Source organism: Macrosteles quadrilineatus, unplaced genomic scaffold (genome assembly GCF_028750875.1).
Source record: "Macrosteles quadrilineatus isolate MER2022 unplaced genomic scaffold, UCM_ALF_1.0 Scaffold_9__3_contigs__length_116548681, whole genome shotgun sequence".
In the NCBI taxonomy this organism is placed as follows: Eukaryota; Metazoa; Arthropoda; class Insecta; order Hemiptera; family Cicadellidae; genus Macrosteles; species Macrosteles quadrilineatus.
This window is the reverse complement of record NW_026542602.1, coordinates 39,203,608-39,222,943: the sequence shown is the minus strand read 5'-3', so window position 1 is coordinate 39,222,943 and position 19,336 is coordinate 39,203,608. Positions and strand designations below refer to the sequence as shown.

The window sequence follows — 19,336 nt, the reverse complement described above, 5'->3', positions numbered from 1 at the left end:
TCGTGTTCATCGTAGGGAAAATCTACGCATACCGTTAGAAAACTATTTTCCTGTAGGTGTGCAGAATCCCTTTATAAATTTAAATAGGCTCAAAGATAAGCACAAAAAATAAGTTTAAAAGTTGTAAAAAAATAACATGGATCTTATGCGTTGCTATGCTGGTTACGAAATAACAACGAAATATAAACAGAAAATCAAAACAAATGGAGGAAACTCCAATCACATGTTTTATTTACAGTGTGGGGTGAAAATAGTTAAGTGAGTACATTACATATTTTTGGTCGAGTTTCGACCACTGGACGACCTCTCGTACTTATTTAATACGCAAGCAGGTTTTTTGTGACAATTACTCCTCCGAAACTACTGAACCGATTGACATGTTTTTGGTGTCATTGGAAAGAACGTAACGTGAAGTTGTGCAGGAAACTTTCTTTTTATGAAAATAATTAGAGAGTGAGGCCCTGGGGCCCTTTAAAGTTTCATATTTCTCCATAAGATTAACATGGGAAACAAAAATTGTTATGAAACTCCAGCTGTTAACAGATATTAAAAGTGAGAAGAAGAACATATGTTAATTGTAAACATTCAATAAGTTTGAACAAACATTTACTGACTTGGTTGAAATGAAATATTTACTATTTGAATTTGGGTAGAGATATTACAACGGAAAAAAGCGAGAGAGCCTAGATAAAATGATATAATCTGTTATGTACATCTTGAGTATTTACATAATCTTTGAGTCAAAGACATCAGAAATTATGACTGTTATACGTTTTAAAATAACACCTGTAATACTTAGCAATTGCTCGAATTCGAGCAACAGGGACACTAGTTAATTATTATTGTCCAATGTTTCACTACATTTAAAAACTTTCTTGGCAATTTATAAAGAGTATTCGAATATCCATATATATGACACAAAACCAATAACAAGGATGCAACTGGAAAAAGAATATACATATCTATTTAATATTTATATGTATATATGCGACATTTTCTTTTTGCCACCCTACACAGTGGTGAACACAACGTTGTAGGCTACCAGTTTTTCTTGTCAATGTTAGAAAAAAACCAGTGGCTCTCTAAAGTGATAATCTAACTATTATAATTGTAAGAAAATTGCAATATAATAATAACATCTTAAATATAGTATTACTTTTCAAAATTAATCCAAAGAAAATCAAAATTACTGTGGCAAGTGTCATTCATGTGAATTGGCCAGCTGTACATTATTTCAACAATGGACATGGACTTCCAGAACTTCAACCCTTGCCTCTACACAGATCCTGCCAACTCTTTGCAGTGTTAACATCACTTTATAGGACATTGTGCTTGACTTAAATTAAATTCATCCCAAAGTGTAATCTAAATTTTAAATTGTTTTAAATCAAAAGTATTAGGGACAAGTGCCTTGAAAAGTACCAAATTTTAACCAACCCCTATTTTATTTATTGCATGTGGTACAAAGGTGAAGACAGAGACTCCAAATTGGTAACCATCATCCATCTCGTTTAAATCACTAACTAAGGACAAATCGTCATTGGACATTTTGAATCAGCATAGCCTAATAGGCCCAATTATAACTTAAACTCATCAAGATCTACATATTTCAAATTTAACCTTTATTCCAAATTTACACACACATATATTATATACAGTACAGCATATGAGTTTGAACGAAGTGTGTATTGTCCTCTGGGGCTCTTAAAATGAAGATAAAAATCGGTTCCGGGTTTAGGTCTTACCATGAGATCTACGGTAATAGATTATTCCTTATTATGGGAATTTCGTTAAAAGTCTCAATTAGAGGTGACGGTATCCCTGGTTTTATGTAGTAGTACCTGGGAACCAAGCCATGACAGGGTAGTGGTATTAGTTTATTTCCATTGAACCCCTACATTGAGTAATCTTCAGTGTAATCTTTGCTCAATAGTAACAACTGGTGTTTTCCCCTTTGCACTGCATTCGTTAATTTGCTCGTAAAACCTTGGTGGACATAACAACACACTACAACTTAAAATAGTTCTATTAGTCTATGGTCATGGTTACTTGGAAACCAATGAGGCCAATGTTAAAAATTATAGACTTTCAATTCAATTTTGTTGCGTAGTTAGTTTTTTGCTAGCAGTTTTAACTGCAGTAAACACGTTTTTAGGCCAGATATAAATTATTTATCAAATTAGAAGGAAATCGTATTAGCCGTTTTCGATATATAGAGGATTAACAACCATTAGTAATTGAACGGCGCAAAGCGAAGCTCTTATACTACTCTCCTCTTTTTGTTTTACAAATACCTCCTGAACGGCTGAAGCGATCTACACGAAATTTAGCACGATCATAGTAACCAACCATGGTAATGTATAAATCTTAAATGGTACAAATTGGACCACAGGGCTTTTCCCTACGTGAATTTTTTTTTTTTTTTAATTTAACATGGGCCTTATGGGTTCATTGGTTGCTATGACTTTATTTGCGAGATAACACAAAAAAGATAAACAAGAGTTGCCACATATGTTAGTCAAAGAATCGTTTAAAAAGTACATTACCGTATAGGACACAGAAAAAGGGAAGAACAATAAGATTAATATCATTGAGCATAATTTACTACAAAATGAAAACAACCAATAATTATGGTCGCCAGAATAAGGCTGAAACACCTTAGACTTTAAATAATCTAAATATCCATTACATTTTAACCAAATATAAGCCTACCATTGAGTTATATTTCCATTTAACTTGCAATTCCAAGTAGGCTTTCCATTTCAGTGAACTAGACTTACAATTAAATAATGCAGACTTTGAATAGGTACTGCAATAATTAGGACTTCCATTAATATGAACCGAAGATACCACTGAGTTTAGATGCTGCAAGTAGACATTCCATTGACGTGAACCAGACGTAACATTGACTTAATATACTGCGAATCGGCACTCCGTTTATGGGAATCAAATTAACCATTTCTTTGGATCCTGCAAGTAGACAATTTATTTATGTGAACGATATGTACCATTGAGTTTGTATACTTCAAGTAAACAATTCGTTTAAGTGAACCCGACGTATCATTGACTTTGAATGCTGCAAATAGGCATCTTATTTATGTGAACCAAATGGACCATTGACATTGGATACTGCAAGTAAATTTCTCATTTTTGTGAAGCTGGCGTACTATTGATTTAGGATACTGCTAATGCAAATAGACATTTAATTTATGAGAACCAGATGACACATATATACTTTGAGGTAGACAATACATTTAATTGAACCAGACTTGTAATTGACTTTGAATAACGAAATTAGACATTGCATTCATTTGAAACAAAATATATACTAATGAGATTGGATACTGCAAGTATACATTTCATTTACGAGAAACATATGTAACATTGACTTTAGAAATTATTTGATTATTATGTCTGCTATCTGCTCAATGTTGCAAGCAGACAACTGCATTGTACACTTAGTGTAAATTACCTGAAATGTAAAGTTAAAACTGTGAAACACAGGAACGTTTCTCATCCAAAGTCCCCGTGCGATCTCTAGTGTTCACTTGGTAATACATGTGTATTACAAAGTATAGGGTGTTTTCAACTCCCCACGTGAGTGTTAACGTTTCGTAAAAAGTACAAGTTCCTGTATAAGGTAATGTTGTTCTTTTTGCGAAAGACTCTAAAAGTAATGAAAGGACATTTTTTATTTACATTTATTTCGATAACAAACAAGTGTTTTTGACATATAAATAAATTTGTTTGCACAAAACTTGTGTGTATTACGACCCCCCCCCCCTAAAAACTGTTTTTTTAGTAGTACATTTTAGGGAAAAATAATGCCTTTACCATTCACAGACATATTATAATCTTTTATAAATTATATATTTTCCGGGTAGTACATATGCTAGTTATTCAATATCAAACAGTTCAATGACAAAATACATATTTTTTAATCCAACAAATGGTTTATATGGAAAACTTGACCAAATACACACACAAACTGCAGTTGGTAAAAGAAATATATTATTTACATTGTATAACTTAAAATAAATAACTCTTTCATATTGGAAACAGTATACAGTAAAATAAAAACAAGCCCATGGGGCGTAGCCCAAGGGAAATATGAAAATTAAATGATATTATATTGCATTGTCTTCCATTTGTGGGCTATGTTTCAAGTTTCAAGTCTCTAGCTCATCGGGAAGTTAGTATAAAATTGATTGCAAAATTTGTACCGGACAAGAAAGCGAGCTAATAAAAACGTTTTAATAAACTTAAATAACAACAAAAAATGTTATTTACCAATTATTAGTGTTAATACAATTAATTATAACAAATATGTAATAACGGGGTGTCAAAAACACCCCACGCGAGTACATACGTTAGTAAAACCCGCGCGAGTAGTTAAAGGTTAAAGTACCTTTAGCATAGAAGTAAGAAGTATATCAATTAATTAATCTGTAAGTATATAACAAAATTACATAATCGTTTGACAGGCGACGGTAGGTATATGGATACAATGATGCGGCAAAGGCTGCTGACAGTATTACAGCGGAGCGGACAGCGCAGGAACTTGTGGCGCTGACTGTACTACACATTCCACTTGGAGATATGAGACTCGACTCAACTTTTGGAGTTATGACACTCTGCTTTAATTTTTACTTGGACTTATGAAACTTTGGAGTTATGATATCTTGGACTTATGAAACTTTGGAGTAATGATCACTTGCACTTATATTTTTCTTGGAGTAATGAAATTATCCCTTTTCGGGTACTTGTAGTTTTGAAACTTTGGATTAAATATAATTTGGAGTTATGATCTCTTGGACTTATGAAACTTTGGAGTTATGATCACTTGGAGTTATGAAATCTTGGAGTTATGAGATGATCCCCTGCAGAATACCTAACAAGGATTAATTACCACGATTACTTTATTGACACCAACCTTAATGATTAGTTAGCTAAACAAAACCTCTATCCGTTGATGAAAATTTTGAATTCCCATCTTTTCGCCCGGGTGACGCAATGAGGGAAATACATACAATCGTAATGTACAGAACGTATGTTTATGCGTCACATACGTCACGCTTGAGCATTGAAACGTCGCGTACTTTTTCCCGGTCGTGAGGGGAATGCGAAGATCCGATCACCGTGGACTAGTCTTTGTTTCTTATTTATCCTCGGCGGAGTCCATAACGTAAGGTTCTCGGTAGCGATCAGTCTGATGGACCGAGCGACAGGACAATAAGGTGTATAAATAGAGAGGAACTCACACAGAGTGAGGTAATTCAACATACCCTGCGGTGGATTGATTAAAGACGGTGACACACTATCGATCTTTTCCCCGAACAAGACCCCGAACCGAGCAGGGAGAAGGGAGAAGGGAGGTCGAAGGGAGGATGTTCGATAGTGTGTCACGAGTCCGTACACCGATCAAGACGCCGAACAAGACATCAGGCCGAGCAGGGAGACGAGCGCTCTGGAGGCGGTTTTTTGGCGAAAGATCAAAGAAAAGATCGGTCCGATGTACGGTCCGATGTACGATAGTGTGTCACGGTACATTTTTGCCCCGTACATCGTCGCGAGCGCCGCACCGAGCGGCCGCCTGCGCTAGCATTGATGCCCCCAGTACACTCTCGCCGAGACGTTCGCCAAGGCACCTCGCCGAGGCGCTCGCCGAGTAATTCGGGCGAGAGCTTATGCGAGGTAACCGTGCACACTCTCGCTTTGTCTCGCAGTCGAAATGGAGGCAAACTTCGATGTGGAAGTAGCAACATTAACCTTGTTTTGTGCATATGCTTATTTTAATTATGTTTACGCGTATCACAAGAAAAGTCAGCAAGCCATGGACCAGAAGGAGATGGTGGATGAAGGCATACCCCTAAAAGTAGCCATTAATGATTCTTTCTTTTTCTTCCATTCGGTTACTGGACGGTTAAGTTTTACGCCCAAACGGCACCAAGCATCTTACGTTTGTCCTTGTGGTGTACGTGTTATGGGTCCCACAATAACGACTCACCATGTTAAGCTTCTAAAAAGTCAAGAGCTGTGACATTTGACCAATACATGTTTACTTTAACGCAAAATGCACACACAAACTAACCACGCATAGCTGAACTAACCACGAGACAAGGCGAGAGTGAACTGGGGCGCCTCGCGCTCGCCACTCGCTCAGTCTCGGTTCCTTTGACTCGTGTCAAAAAACCGACTCCAGATGGAGCGCCGGCGAGCACGAGGCAAGGCGAGGCGAGGCGACCCGAGTCAAGGCGAGAGAAGACGAGCGAACCGAGTACACTCTCGCACTCGTCAACGCTCGCCTTGCCTCGGCGAGAGTGTACTGGGGGCGATAGTTCCGCGCTCTCACTCGCACACACTCTCTATCTCTCTCCAAACTTCCTTTTGCCGCGCTCGGTAGAATTCGTCTGGTCTTGGTCATGTTCGGGGAAATGTTCGGAGTAAAATTTTGCTGATATTTATCTCCCTTCTCCCTTCTCCCTGCTCGGTTCGGGGTCTTGATCGGGGAAAAGATCGATAGTGTGTCACCGCCTTAAACTGATGTGTGCGAGGAGGTATTTCCATGCCAAATAGAAAAATGTTACAATATGGATTGAACTTTCAGATGTGGATATTTTTATGTTTTAGATCTTTGAGCTGGGTTGAGATCATGGTGGTATAGTGTTTAAACGATGGGAGTTTTCTCATAAAAAGGATCAACTGAGTGACAACATATTTTTATCTTAAACTCTTGATAGTCAAAAACAAAAAGTGGAGAATGTTACATTAAAAAAACTGAAGATAGTTCAAGTTTTCCAATTCTGATAGGCTCATTTTTAATCAATTTGTCGATCCAGCGTATGTGATACTGCATACGTGTTAATTATTATGTCGTACACAAGTCAAAACAATATTCTTTGCATTCGAACATGTTTTCTCCAACAAATAATTTTTTTATTCATTTTAGATAATATTTATATTACAAACTTCAAGCAACTCAAATATCAAGATCGATTTTGAATCGTGGTCATAAACCTTATTTCCAATCGTATTTCTAAACGTGACCGTGCAACACCCCGACAACTTTAATAGCTTTTAGAGGGGTCTCAGTGCTTACTTGCCAATAAACATCAAATTGTAGTAGCTAATTTGAACCAAAAATAAAAATCGTCTATATTATTAGGTTATTAACAGTTGAAAACTATCTACGACGATAAATCAAACAAATTTGAACTGACAAATTTCACCACAGTTTTTTAGTTTTTACCTGTATTTAGTTTGAATCCAGGTAAAGGAACATGAAGGTAGCCTACATGTCTTACTGACTAGTAGGCGAGCTTGCACGTCAGCCATTGTCAGCCTAATTCCCACGAGATGCGCATGCCCAGTGACAACGCAGCGCCACATCAGTACGCAGCCTGCGACTCTGTGTACAGCGCATGCGTACTCACTGTCCGGTCGGGTCAGTATCAGTTTCCATGTTGGGACCGTAAGGTGAACCGGTCTCCTAATATTAGTGATCCTCGATTGTGTGTAACTCTGACGCTGGTCGATTCGTCATTTTTCCGAAAACGTATCACCGTTTCCTTGATCTCCTTTTGTCGTTTCACAACGGTGCGCGGATGTTTTGTTCGGGTGATGTTTTTATATCGTTTTGTGACCGTTGCATACCTCTTTTAGTAGGTCTGTAATTTGCTAGCACACAATTTTAATTGAAAAATTGTGTTTTGAGACGGGATGCCGCGAATTTATGTATGTGTATGCATCTTAGTCTGTAGTATGCAACAGTCTGCAGCCATATAAGGTTACTACTTGTACTGTATATTGTTATTTGTACCGATGAGTGAGGAAAATCGTTAGGAATATTGATTAAAGTAAATGGTCAGTAAACTGTATAGGAATAAAATATAAGTCATAGCTGTACTTAAAATTCTTTACTAATGACGTTCGTCCAACGAGAAGCAAGTGTTTGCAGTTTTGTAGCAAACTAAGCATTAAACTAACATCTGCTGTGTACAGTGGTCTTGTGTACTTTGCAACTCATGATAAACATTAAGATGCACTTGTCAAAGAGAATATGTGAGTTTTTATCTTTGAGGACAAATCTTGCTGATGTTTAAAAATGTATCAAACGCTATATCCTACTTCCGAATATTGCATATACGCTTTCATCACACTTAACTATATTTTCAAATGACCATGTTATTGCTTCAGCAACGTTTTTTTAATCCTCGACCATAATACAAAAGATTAGTATCAAACTATTAGACATCACATCTATATGGACCAGCTGTCGCCAATTTTTAATTAAAAAACTAAAACAACGTAGTTGTGTGAGCCAGTCACAGAATGCGCTAGTGTCTAAAAATCTATTTTATACCTTATCTTTTGTTGCTGACCAAGTTGATGGGTCACAGTTGCTATAGCTCACCATAAGATTTTCCATTAGCTTTACATGGTAAAAAAGGTTGTGTATTCGCCAGAATTTAGTAATTTAGATCAGCGCAACCTGTGTCGGTGACTCACATCAATTACGACGATTTTGATAAAAGAAACCTGGTGAAAATATGGGAATGAAACTTCTCAAAGCGTATACTAAATCATTCCAGGTCTATTACGCAAATATGAGGCACTTGGCTACATTTACAGCTTAATCATAAAATCGTAAGAAAATGTAAATAAAATTATTGCAGTAATTGTAACAGAGTTTCGCCTCTTTACATACTCTCGATTTAGGCCTACAAAGACAGTGGATCATATAAAAGTGTTTCAATAATATTTCCAACAGAGTAACAGCGAAATAACTGTACAAATACGACAATTATCGTGCATCTGGCAGCGCTGGTCGGGCGAAGCGCCAGCACTTTCCCTCCGCCGCGGATTTATGCATTTCGGATCCTATCTACTATGTGGCGGTGGCTGATCATTTAGCAACCGCTGAATCATCGATCCACCGCGAGATTATTCAATTGTCTCCGACGCCGTGATATACGACCTCCTGTATGATCTGATAGTCGGACACGGTCTCGGTGTCACACTGTCGTTATAATGTATGGCTGTTGCTCTATATTTGTTCAACCTGCGGACGATTAATTTTGTCTGGAAATTGGGTTGCGTATGATGTTGTGGTGGAGTTTGGCTGCAAGTTGTTAGGTATTTAAAGTGTAATGTGATTTGAAATGTTTTATAATTTTTGATTATGGTGTGCAACTGATTTCATAATGGCAAAACAGTAGTCTGTAACTGATACAGCTAATAGCTTTAGCTCCCGACGGCTTTGGAGAGTAGATGTTTTTTGTCCTTAGACGCTAGGTACGAGCCCGGTACTCCAGGCTAGACCTAGGGGTTGCTTCATTTAATGCTTAGATAAAATTCATTGGTGATTTGGTGGGATTTTAACCTGGGACCTCTGTCTTTGAAGTCCCGCGCTCTACTAGCTCAGTAGCATAATAATCTCAGTAGTGCTAAATCGGTAGACAATTTGACAGTATACATTGTTGCTCACCTGGGCAAATTTTCATCTCAAGTGGGTTAAGCACCACAGCTGCACCTGTACCAGTACAATGAGGTGCTACAGTTGCCAAATGTCCCCACTGTATTGTATACCTCAGATAAACTGTCCTTGTGTGACTGAAGGACAATAGATGTGATTTACAGTTACTTCATGATTAAATTCACACGTTATCCCGCAGAATTAAACAATAACTCTACTTAATATTTTATCCAAACGAGGGTATTTTAAGCAGTCTCTCAGCAACAAATTACACACAAAACAGACAAGGCGGTTTTAAAAACTAATCATTAGTCGGAACAGACATGATTGTGGCGAAATGAGGAGGCCGTGGCCAACATGGATCTGATGTTTTCCCCTGTCTAGACTGGCCGGTCGCCACGCCACTCGTTATGAACAATGAGAGACTTTCTGTGCTGTAGGCCTCCACTTGGCAATACTGACTGTGTATAATGAGACCAAAGACAGCAACCAGCCACCAGCGCATGTGACCAGTGGATTAATCAAAACTACCAGCTGCTGGTCGTAAATAACGATATCGCCACGGTGTCCGCTCCTGATAGAGTTGGTATTGTACCTTCACCTGTCTGGTTGGGAGGTTATTGTAGATGTGGCTGGAGGAAATTATAGAACTGTATTGATACCATTGGCTATGGTGTAAGCACTTGTACTACTCCATAGAGGTGTAGCTAATAACCAAATAAAAATGTTGACGTAGTTGAATGGGTAATTCGCCACAGAGTTTGATGATAAAGATTACTCATTTCTATTGTATACATCTTATGGACCGAGCAACATTTTTCCAACTTATTGTCAAGCTCGGCATAATTAGGTCATACTTTCCTTTTCGTACTTACTTGTCGTTTAACTTTTTACCTGCTTTCAACTGAAGCACGTCGTGTAAAGTGACTTATTAAACTACATTACCTATTGGGATATATACTTTAGCATCTAAAAAACAACTTTAAAAAAATTGTGCCGATAACCTGATATTCATAACCCTATTTTTTTATCCTAAAGATTAGAGACCTTCACAAAAATTATCAAATTATTTTTTACAACACACCTTATTGCTAATACAAATCTTTTATGCGTAGAGGCTTTGGACGAAAGTAAAAAGATTTCATCTTTTAACCACCCAATAATGTGCTTGGCAAGTTATGCGCCTCTTTTTCAATTAACAGCCTTAATTGCTGACGTAGCTGTAATACTCCAGTCGACTGGTCACCCTCAGTTTGGTTAGTTGCACTTCAATTAAATCAATCGAGGGTTCAGTTCCTCCCTCTACAGTATATCTATACACCGTACCGCACAAAACTAGACAGTGTAAAGCTGTTTCAAAAAATGAAACTGTCCTTGAAATAAACTCATCATGTTGATTATGTTATGTTAACCACTAATTAATTACAAACTGTAACGCTAACACAAAAATAATGCAAGATGAATAACAGCTCTCTGTTACGTTTCAATGTTTTCGTAAAAGTATAATTGGGGTTCGTAAGCAGTTTTTGGTTTCTTCCACGAAGTTGCGGGTAAAAGTTTGGAGTCGCGAAGTTAGCTAAGTGTAGTTTGAGTTTGGTAATGGAATAGTTGACTCAAGTGGTGATAGTAACTGAGTTTGAATAATAACGTTAACTCGACATTGTTACTAACTTGAGCCCGCTAACTCTGTTGGAAAGGATTCATTATGAAATTACCAACTACGGCGTTTTATACATCAAAGTTTTTAGCCGAAGCATTGGTAGTTAACTTCTAACATGGCTGGTTGAAGATCATCGTGTGTCTTGTTGCACAATATTATTCGAAACGAATACTTTACATTTCCTTTTTTGCTGGATAACATTATTGTGTAACGAAAATTATCAAAATCTATATAGGTTTTTTATCATTATTGATTAAATATTTGCTCGTATATTTGCTTTAACCAATAAACGACAAATTATTCATACTCTCACTTTATCATATCCACCTTATCATATTCATATCATTCCCCTTGTCCCTTTGCACCCAGGGCCGGTTTAACCCATACGCGAACTACGCGGCCGCATATGGCGCCACGAAAAAGTGGCGCCGTGGCGCCAACGGAACATTTTTTTTTACGTGAACAACGTAATTTTGTTTATTTTTGCTCAGAGTTCAAGTATTCAAAGCACCACAATAAAGGAATTTATTCTGTTTGTACCAACAGCACTTGAAAATTTTGTATATTTGTTCAGCACTACAACTCAAGGACTCAATGCCATTTGCAGTTTCGATTTGAACTGAGCTGACGCTCGGCAGTCGGCAGTGTCAGCGCCAGCGCGGCACCTATGGGTTTCATTTCACGAATCACTCATGCTCCATGCTCGAGATAAGCAAACTCGCAGCGCCACTTGTCACAACAAGAAACTTCCCCTTTCTTTCACTCCTTTCTGCCTCTGATCCTAGAGCAGAGCACTACGTTGTATTGCACTCTTTTAGTTGTATACGTAGGCCCACAATTACTAGAAAAATACCGGTATGGATCATAAACATAAACAAATGACGTTGTTGGCCCGAATCCTATACTAATAGCATTGAACATATTTTTTGGCAGTTCCATCTAAGCAATGTTAAATAATGTTTATTTTCGGGCCAAAAACGTCAGTTGTTGTTTATGTTTATGATCCATACCGGTATTTTTCTAGTAATCGTGCGTGGGCCTATACCGTATCGGAATCGTATTGGCATTGTTTTGATGATTCATGATTGTTGATAAGCGAATTATTATGAGTGTTTTAAGTTTAATTTATAATTAGCGCATTAAATAAAAAGAAAGTATAAACTGAATGAATGAGTAAAACATATTGCGAGCCGAAACTATGGAAACAATGGCAGAAAAAAATTTGGAATTTGGAAGAGGAAGAAAAAAAGCCAAATGAATGAGTAGACTTTTGTAGAAATCTGGTGGCGAGTCCAGTCAGCCCAAAGAAGTCACGATATAAGACGGCAATGACGTAGGTATTTATTTATTTATTTGCCAAGGAAAGATTAAAACAAGCAGCTGATCACAAACGGCAAACATTACGTCATTGCCGTCTTCTATCGTGACGTCATGCTTGACGAGCATTACATTACGGCCTGTTTTTTAGTGTGTCATTGGTTTTGCTATAGTTTATATGATGAGTAAAAGTGTATAAATGTCACATTTCTGCGAATAATAAACAACCTTTTATTGCAAGTTAGTATTCTTCTACCTAAACTTATACAAAAATTTCTTCCCAAAATTATTGGGAAAAAATTCACAAATACGGTTAAGTTACCATGTTCATGGGTTGGGGGGGGGGGGAGTGGCGCTGATTCGGGTGTTCGCTTAACTCTGAAAAATTCCTAGAACCGGCCCTGTTTGCACCATTGTCCCTTGTCATGTCGGCTGGTGAACGATTTGTTTATCGCGCGTGTTTTCTATTGAACTGGGAATAAAAATATCTGTACACTTTTGATCTGTAAAAACTATTTTGTATTTATTCACACCAAAAAAAACAGGAATACGACAAGAACTATACATACACATGAATATGATAAACTTATAAAAGATACCAAGATAAACTACCAATTAATTCAGATGAAAAAATTTTCAAGTTTAAGTTATGATGGACTCAGAGAACAGTGGTTGGTGGTTTAAGAATACAGGGGGGTGGAAATGGAATATATGGTGTATCCCTCAGTTAATGAAGTGTTACCATTATTTTATCTTGGCTAAAACTTCAGTTTATCGTTATTTCCACCATATTCGTGTTTTAGAATGAGTTATTATGTATGTATTTTATTTAACTAGTATGAATTGGATATGGAGAACAATGTGTGTGTGTATCAACCTGCTCCCCCTCCTTGGAGGTATTCTCCTCAATGCACTCTCGATATCGAGGTTCGTCTTATTGAGGCTCATTTCTTCCAGGTGTAACATGACATAGAGCAATGAGTCAAATGTAGGAGTCAGCTGATCATTTTTCCAAGGTTGTGCTGTTGCCGATTGTCAGTTTAATTGGGTAGCGGACAACGGTCTCGGCTGGTTTGATGGCCGAGGGACTTGTTGTACACGTGTGTGTAATGGTGTAATGGAGGAATGGCACATCCATCGCCTCCGGGCCACAATATGTCGGTGATGTTGCAGATCGGGTTTTCAGTCTTGGCAGGCGCCGTTTTAATAACATGCAGCCTGCAATTACGCCGATGTATCAAGTGCCGTTAACATTCCCGTTCCTGACTTGTATCGATCTTAATTAAACTAAATTGTTCATCAGAAAAGCCACTGAACAGCTTCGGTATGGTAACAAAACTACTGTTTAACATAATAATTACTTGTCACTTTAGAGGAGTTACAATAGGAGTGTGATAATGTGTTAATTTTAATTTATGTTGCAGGTATGCAGCGGAAATTGGTCCTCCGAGGCGATTGGTGAATAAAATAATCTATTTACTTTGCTAATCTTGACCAAAACTGAGTGTCATTAAGACAACATGTGGAAGGGAGCTACAGATTCATAGAACCTATTTACTAAGCTTACTATCTGAACTAGGCTTAGGCAACTGTAGTTTGAATAACTAATTAATAAAAGAGTGATTTTATTTACACAAAAATATGTACAATTTATTTTACTTAGCACTAGAAACAACATCGGAAATTCATTCATTCAATTATCGGATTTAGTATTTAACTATGCTTTATCAAAATAACTGGCTCATATTATATTAGTGTATGTAACTGTTCTCGAGATGTGGTAAATACATTCTGATGACTATTAATTGTGACTTTATGAAGGTCTTTTTTATAACGGAAAAATATATTAATACATATGCCCAATTCTCTCGATTAATAGTATCATCCACCTATACGCGTTCCAATTACAAAATTAATTAAAACAAAACTTCCCTAAGGAACATTTCAAGCGAACTCTCGTAAGCAGTTGGCAATTCATCGCCGTGACATTGTTGATCGCGGTTTACATAAGAGTGGCTAACGGGCGACGCGATATGAAATGAATGTGAGGTGCTAAATATACAATGGTAGCGGGCGAGCCAAGGGCCGAACCGCAGACAGTGGCCGCACGCGCACACACGGCCGCGCGCGCCATCATTCATACACCGCACACCGCTAGATCGACCAGCAGCGGCAGCGGCAGCCGCGCAGACGGACTCAATCATTTAAACGACCGCGTTAACGACCAAAGAGTTAGGCTGGTAATGAATTTTGTGATTTAGGACCCCGTCAAAGAACGAAAATTGGATTGGAAGTGAGCCTGGCCGCACAATGTTAACCAGATTTCGTTATTTTTGGACACGCTGTTCGCACTGTGTCAAATGAGCATTTCGGGTGCCTTATGGGCCCATCGATCTGGTGGAAAAACTGGGTCGTTTTTCTCCCGAATCTGCGCGCCAATGTGATAACCAGATGGCGTGACGACGGGATTTGTCGCGCGTTTACGTGATTGATACTTTCTCTGTGTGAGTTGCGTCTCGTAGCGACACTACTTTTGATCCCTTGAAAGCTTGTCATTCTGCTAGGCATAAATAACTCCGTTCGTTAAATTGCAGATTGCAAATAACTGCAGTACTTTATGACTTAATCTTGTGAGCTGAGGGTGCAACTAAATTTTCATTTGATTTATGAATTTCTTGTTACTTTTGGGCGAGTAAAATGTTTTTGTATGTAAAATTGTTTAGTTATCTCTAACGTTTCTTGTCAGAATCAGTAATTAACATACCAATGAATGGCAGCTAGACCTAATGTAGAGCCGCAAAAAATGTGGAACCCATTTATCGCAGGATCGGACCGACGACCTCCTATTTTGGAGACGATCACCATGCAGTTATAAGATTTTAGCTATAGGGAAAACTGTATTTCCTTTAGTACCAGCAATTTACTAGTAGTAGTGATGAAAATTATATTGCTTTACATAATCACTCGTAAACAATCAGATCACAAAATCTAGGTAGGTAACCTACTAATAAACGTCAGACAGAATACTTTATCATTGCTATACATGTTTTATCTCAAGAACGTCGAGACGTGCTCCCAACTGAGTTCGCTATTTGCTCAAGCGTGGTCGAACTCGAGCTGACAAGGAATGACAATAACCCGGATCTCATATCTTGGCTGCAATTTGCCACAAGCTACTGAAACATTATTCACTTACTTCAAGAATAACTATGACCAGAGCAAAATTACGTAGTCTTCTTAAACATAATTTATAATATTAATGTCATTTTTCTTTTTGAAATACAAAACAGTCCGTAAGAAAGTTAAAACATGTTTCCTAATTCATTTAATACGTTAAAAATGTTTTGAAAAACCCAAAGAATTCTTTTTCAAAATTAATAAATCTTTAAACACGTTTAATATATTTCTAGAACCATGCTTATTGTTTCCAGGTAACTTCTTTTTATTGAATGGCTATCTCAGGAAAAATATATTTATAAGATACTGTATAGGTAATATGGATTTAAGTTCTAGTAGTACTAGTTACTACAAGTTGTAAGAAGCTGTAAGCAGTTCTAAACCTAGATTTTAGAAGAAATCACTGGAAGAATAATCATAAAATATTTTTTTATCTGCAAAAATTTACTAATTATGAATAATGTTAAAAAGAATTTAATACAGGCCAGGGAAAAATATGTATCAGCAATAAACAATACGGAGTACGGAAAATAGCATTGTTATTTGTTTAACTGTTCATGTTATTTGTAAAGCTCAAAAAATATCATATACATATAATTATTTCGAAAAAGAAACAATATACCGTTTTAACAAATTGAAGAAAAGAAGTAGTCTAAAGATTTGTTTGAGATGGGTTTCTCATAAAGTAATTCTTTGTCTCAGAAAAAATAAGAAAAAAACAGAACAAACACGACATAGTTGCAGCACAACAAAAACGTACATTTAATTCACCTATAAAAGAAGAATTCCAGAAGATACCTTATTAGCAAAAACATTTGATTAAACTCTAGGAATCCGCATAGGAAGTTATTTTAAAATTTAATAAAAAAGTGAAGGGTTATCTCAAAGAAATTTGTGATTTAATCAGTCAAGCATCCCTTAGTCCAACGTAATTTCAATTTCCTATTAACTTCAGAAATACCTACTATTGCAAAACATCCCTAGACACGCGAGAGGTGGTTTGGCGCACGTGCCGCGCCGTTGTGACGTAGTCAGCGCACTGCGCAGCGCCGCGTGTAGGCAGTACGCAGGTGCTAGTGGGCGGGGCGTGGGCATCACGCAGGTAGGCAGGTCCTCGTCGTCCGCTCAGTTTGTTTACTCACAGCGTCCGCGCGCGGTGATCGGCGATCCTCTGTGTGCGCGGCGACCATATGTTCTCAAGGACATGTCGTGTTTTGAGGTGACGTGTTCGGTTAAGCTGTGATCGCTGGTGTTGTGTTGACTTTTGTTTACGTGTTTGTGATTTGTGCTGAAGGCGTTTGTGTGTTTGCGGAATTAATCATGTGAGTGTTTACCTATTGATCATTTGTGTTGCTATTCAGATAGTCCCTCTTACTATTTCCTCTTGAATTTTTTATCCTTCTTTCATTTTAACAACTATTTTCTTTCATTAATTTAAGCTAAATTGGCTTTCCAATAAATGGTTATAGAGATAAAGAAATAGTTGACCTTATTCGGTGGCAAAACTACACAGATCATCTTAATAGGTGTTACCGTGTAGTAATACTTTCAGCAGAAATTACCTGGCGTAATCTTAAATTCGCAAAAGTAATGATAATCATAAAAGTATTGACCTCCGTCAATGAATACACAAACTATATATATAGTTTGTGTATTCATTGCCTCCGTATTGGTGTGTAATCGTGGTTGAAGTTAGGTTCTAGGTGCAGGTTTAGAAGAGATTTTACTTTTCGATAATTTTGTGTTTTGAAGGAACTCTGTCCAAATATTTTTATTTCATCCTCCAATTGACAAATGTTTGCTGTCTCCTAAGTTTCTTGTTATTCATCATTCTCTTTTGTTATTTTATTATTTTTCTGGTAGCCTATGTTTCGCAACTTTTTCACCTCAATTCGATCATGTCAATTAAACCCGTCTTATCAAGACAGCATTTTCACTGTCTCAGAAGTTTCTTGTTATTCATCATTCTCTTTTGTTATTTTATTATTTTCTGGTATGTTTCGCAACTTTTTCACCTAAATTCAATCATGTCAATTAAACCCGTCTTATCAAGACAGCATTGTAGCCAATACTCGCTCACACAACACAGTTTTGTATTAGTAGTAGAGCGTGATAGCTGAGGCTCGTGTCAGGGCCGCGAGTACCAGCTGTGCTGTGCTGTGAGGTTTGTTGTTCTCCGCGAGGTAATCTCCAAGTTCATTAATATCCCCGCTTGCGACATCGACACCGGGTTTACGACATCTGGATGTGATGCGTCATGTCGCACGGTGGCTTCCGACATACATGTGATGTGAACACGCGTACAACATAGGGGATGTGTGGGTCAGAGGTTGAATCTGTGTGGAATCACTTTTACTTGTTAAGTTTTCGCGACAATTCTGTTTGGAAGCTGTCCAGGTTGTCTTGTTTCTTTTGGGAGTTGAGCTTTTTGTGTCCATATAAATAATTTTATATGGACTACGTTTTTATGTAGTCCACGACTTGTCAGACAGTGTATATATTTACACAAACAGTTTTAGGGTTTTTATAGCTTTGTACCTCTCAATATTTTGTTTACGTGAACTTTGTAGTATAACATTTTCTACATACTTTTTTCAGGACCTAACAGCGTATTGGGTGTTGAATGCATTGCGTATGGGTTCGATGTGATGTTATTGAACACCTCTTGGATGTGTGGTTATTGAATACCCTAGTGAATACCTGTATCAGCATGGTGGTTAATATTTTTCACGCATTGTAAATTTAAAATTACCCATCTAATAGCACATCGAACTCCTGTTTACAGTTCGTAAAAAAAAACTCAAGGCTTATTTATTGTGAAACCCCCTTAATCCCTCCTTACAAAGAGTAACAACTTAAAGTGTCCATTCTTTCTTGACCATTAGGCTGAGACAGCCGATTGACATTTATGTTCCATTATAATCGAAAATATGCATCTCCTTTTGGCAATGATTTTCTACAGCAAAGACCACCGGCCCCAGTACGCCACCTTGAGGCACGCCGTGTCCTAACGCGCTGCACGTTGCACGAGGGTGTTGTTTTACGTTGGCCCCGGTTGTTGACGGCCGATACCTCACATAAACAGATTTTACGATCGCCGCGCGATTACCCGCCCAGCCGGCGCTGCGGTCGTTAACCGATGTTTTTGTTTGGTCCTTCTTCGGCTCGTTCACTCAACTAACTCACTGGGTTAAGTGCTGCTGAAATTAGTTTATAAACTGCGTGGTTTACAGAGACAGTATTTACTCCTATCACCATTTGGTTATTGAGTAAAACTCAGTCCTTTGATTGTGCATTGGAGTAGGCATTCCGTTCACATTTTGTATTTGTGATCAGTTATAGGTAGAAATGAACCTCCGACAAAGTCAATTATTTGCTTTACTGATTTCTGCCGAATACATTTTTTAACCAGGTCAAACCTACAGGGACTCTTTTTAAATTATTGAATATTTTGTTTCACATCACCATCAGTAACCAAATATAGGTAGAAAATAGAAATTTGACTGTAACACACTCTGTGAATCATTCAACTATCTCCATTAAAAAATTTGCTACTGCTGGTCCCTTTAGATTGAATGGCCATTTCAGTATCAGAAATTCAATGTTACTTAACAACGGTGGAATACTAATTTAAACTATATTCGATTTTTAATTTCAAGTTTTTAAATGACTTATGTTTCATTAAGACATCCGTTACACTTAAACTA

General features: G+C 37.5%; 1 protein-coding gene across 4 annotated transcripts in view; it reads left to right on the top strand.

The window, feature by feature from the left end:
• LOC129002193 (myocardin-related transcription factor B-like) overlaps nt 1-19,336 on the top strand; it is a 170,453-nt gene that overhangs the window by 91,807 nt on the left and 59,310 nt on the right. The window contains exon 1 of one of the 4 annotated variants that reach the window (XM_054429828.1): nt 16,776-16,951. The exons of the other annotated variants lie outside the window; for them this stretch is intronic. The gene's annotated coding sequence lies outside the window, so the exon portion shown is untranslated. Of the gene's footprint in view, nt 1-16,775; nt 16,952-19,336 lie in introns of those variants that run through there. 4 annotated transcript variants of the gene reach the window in all.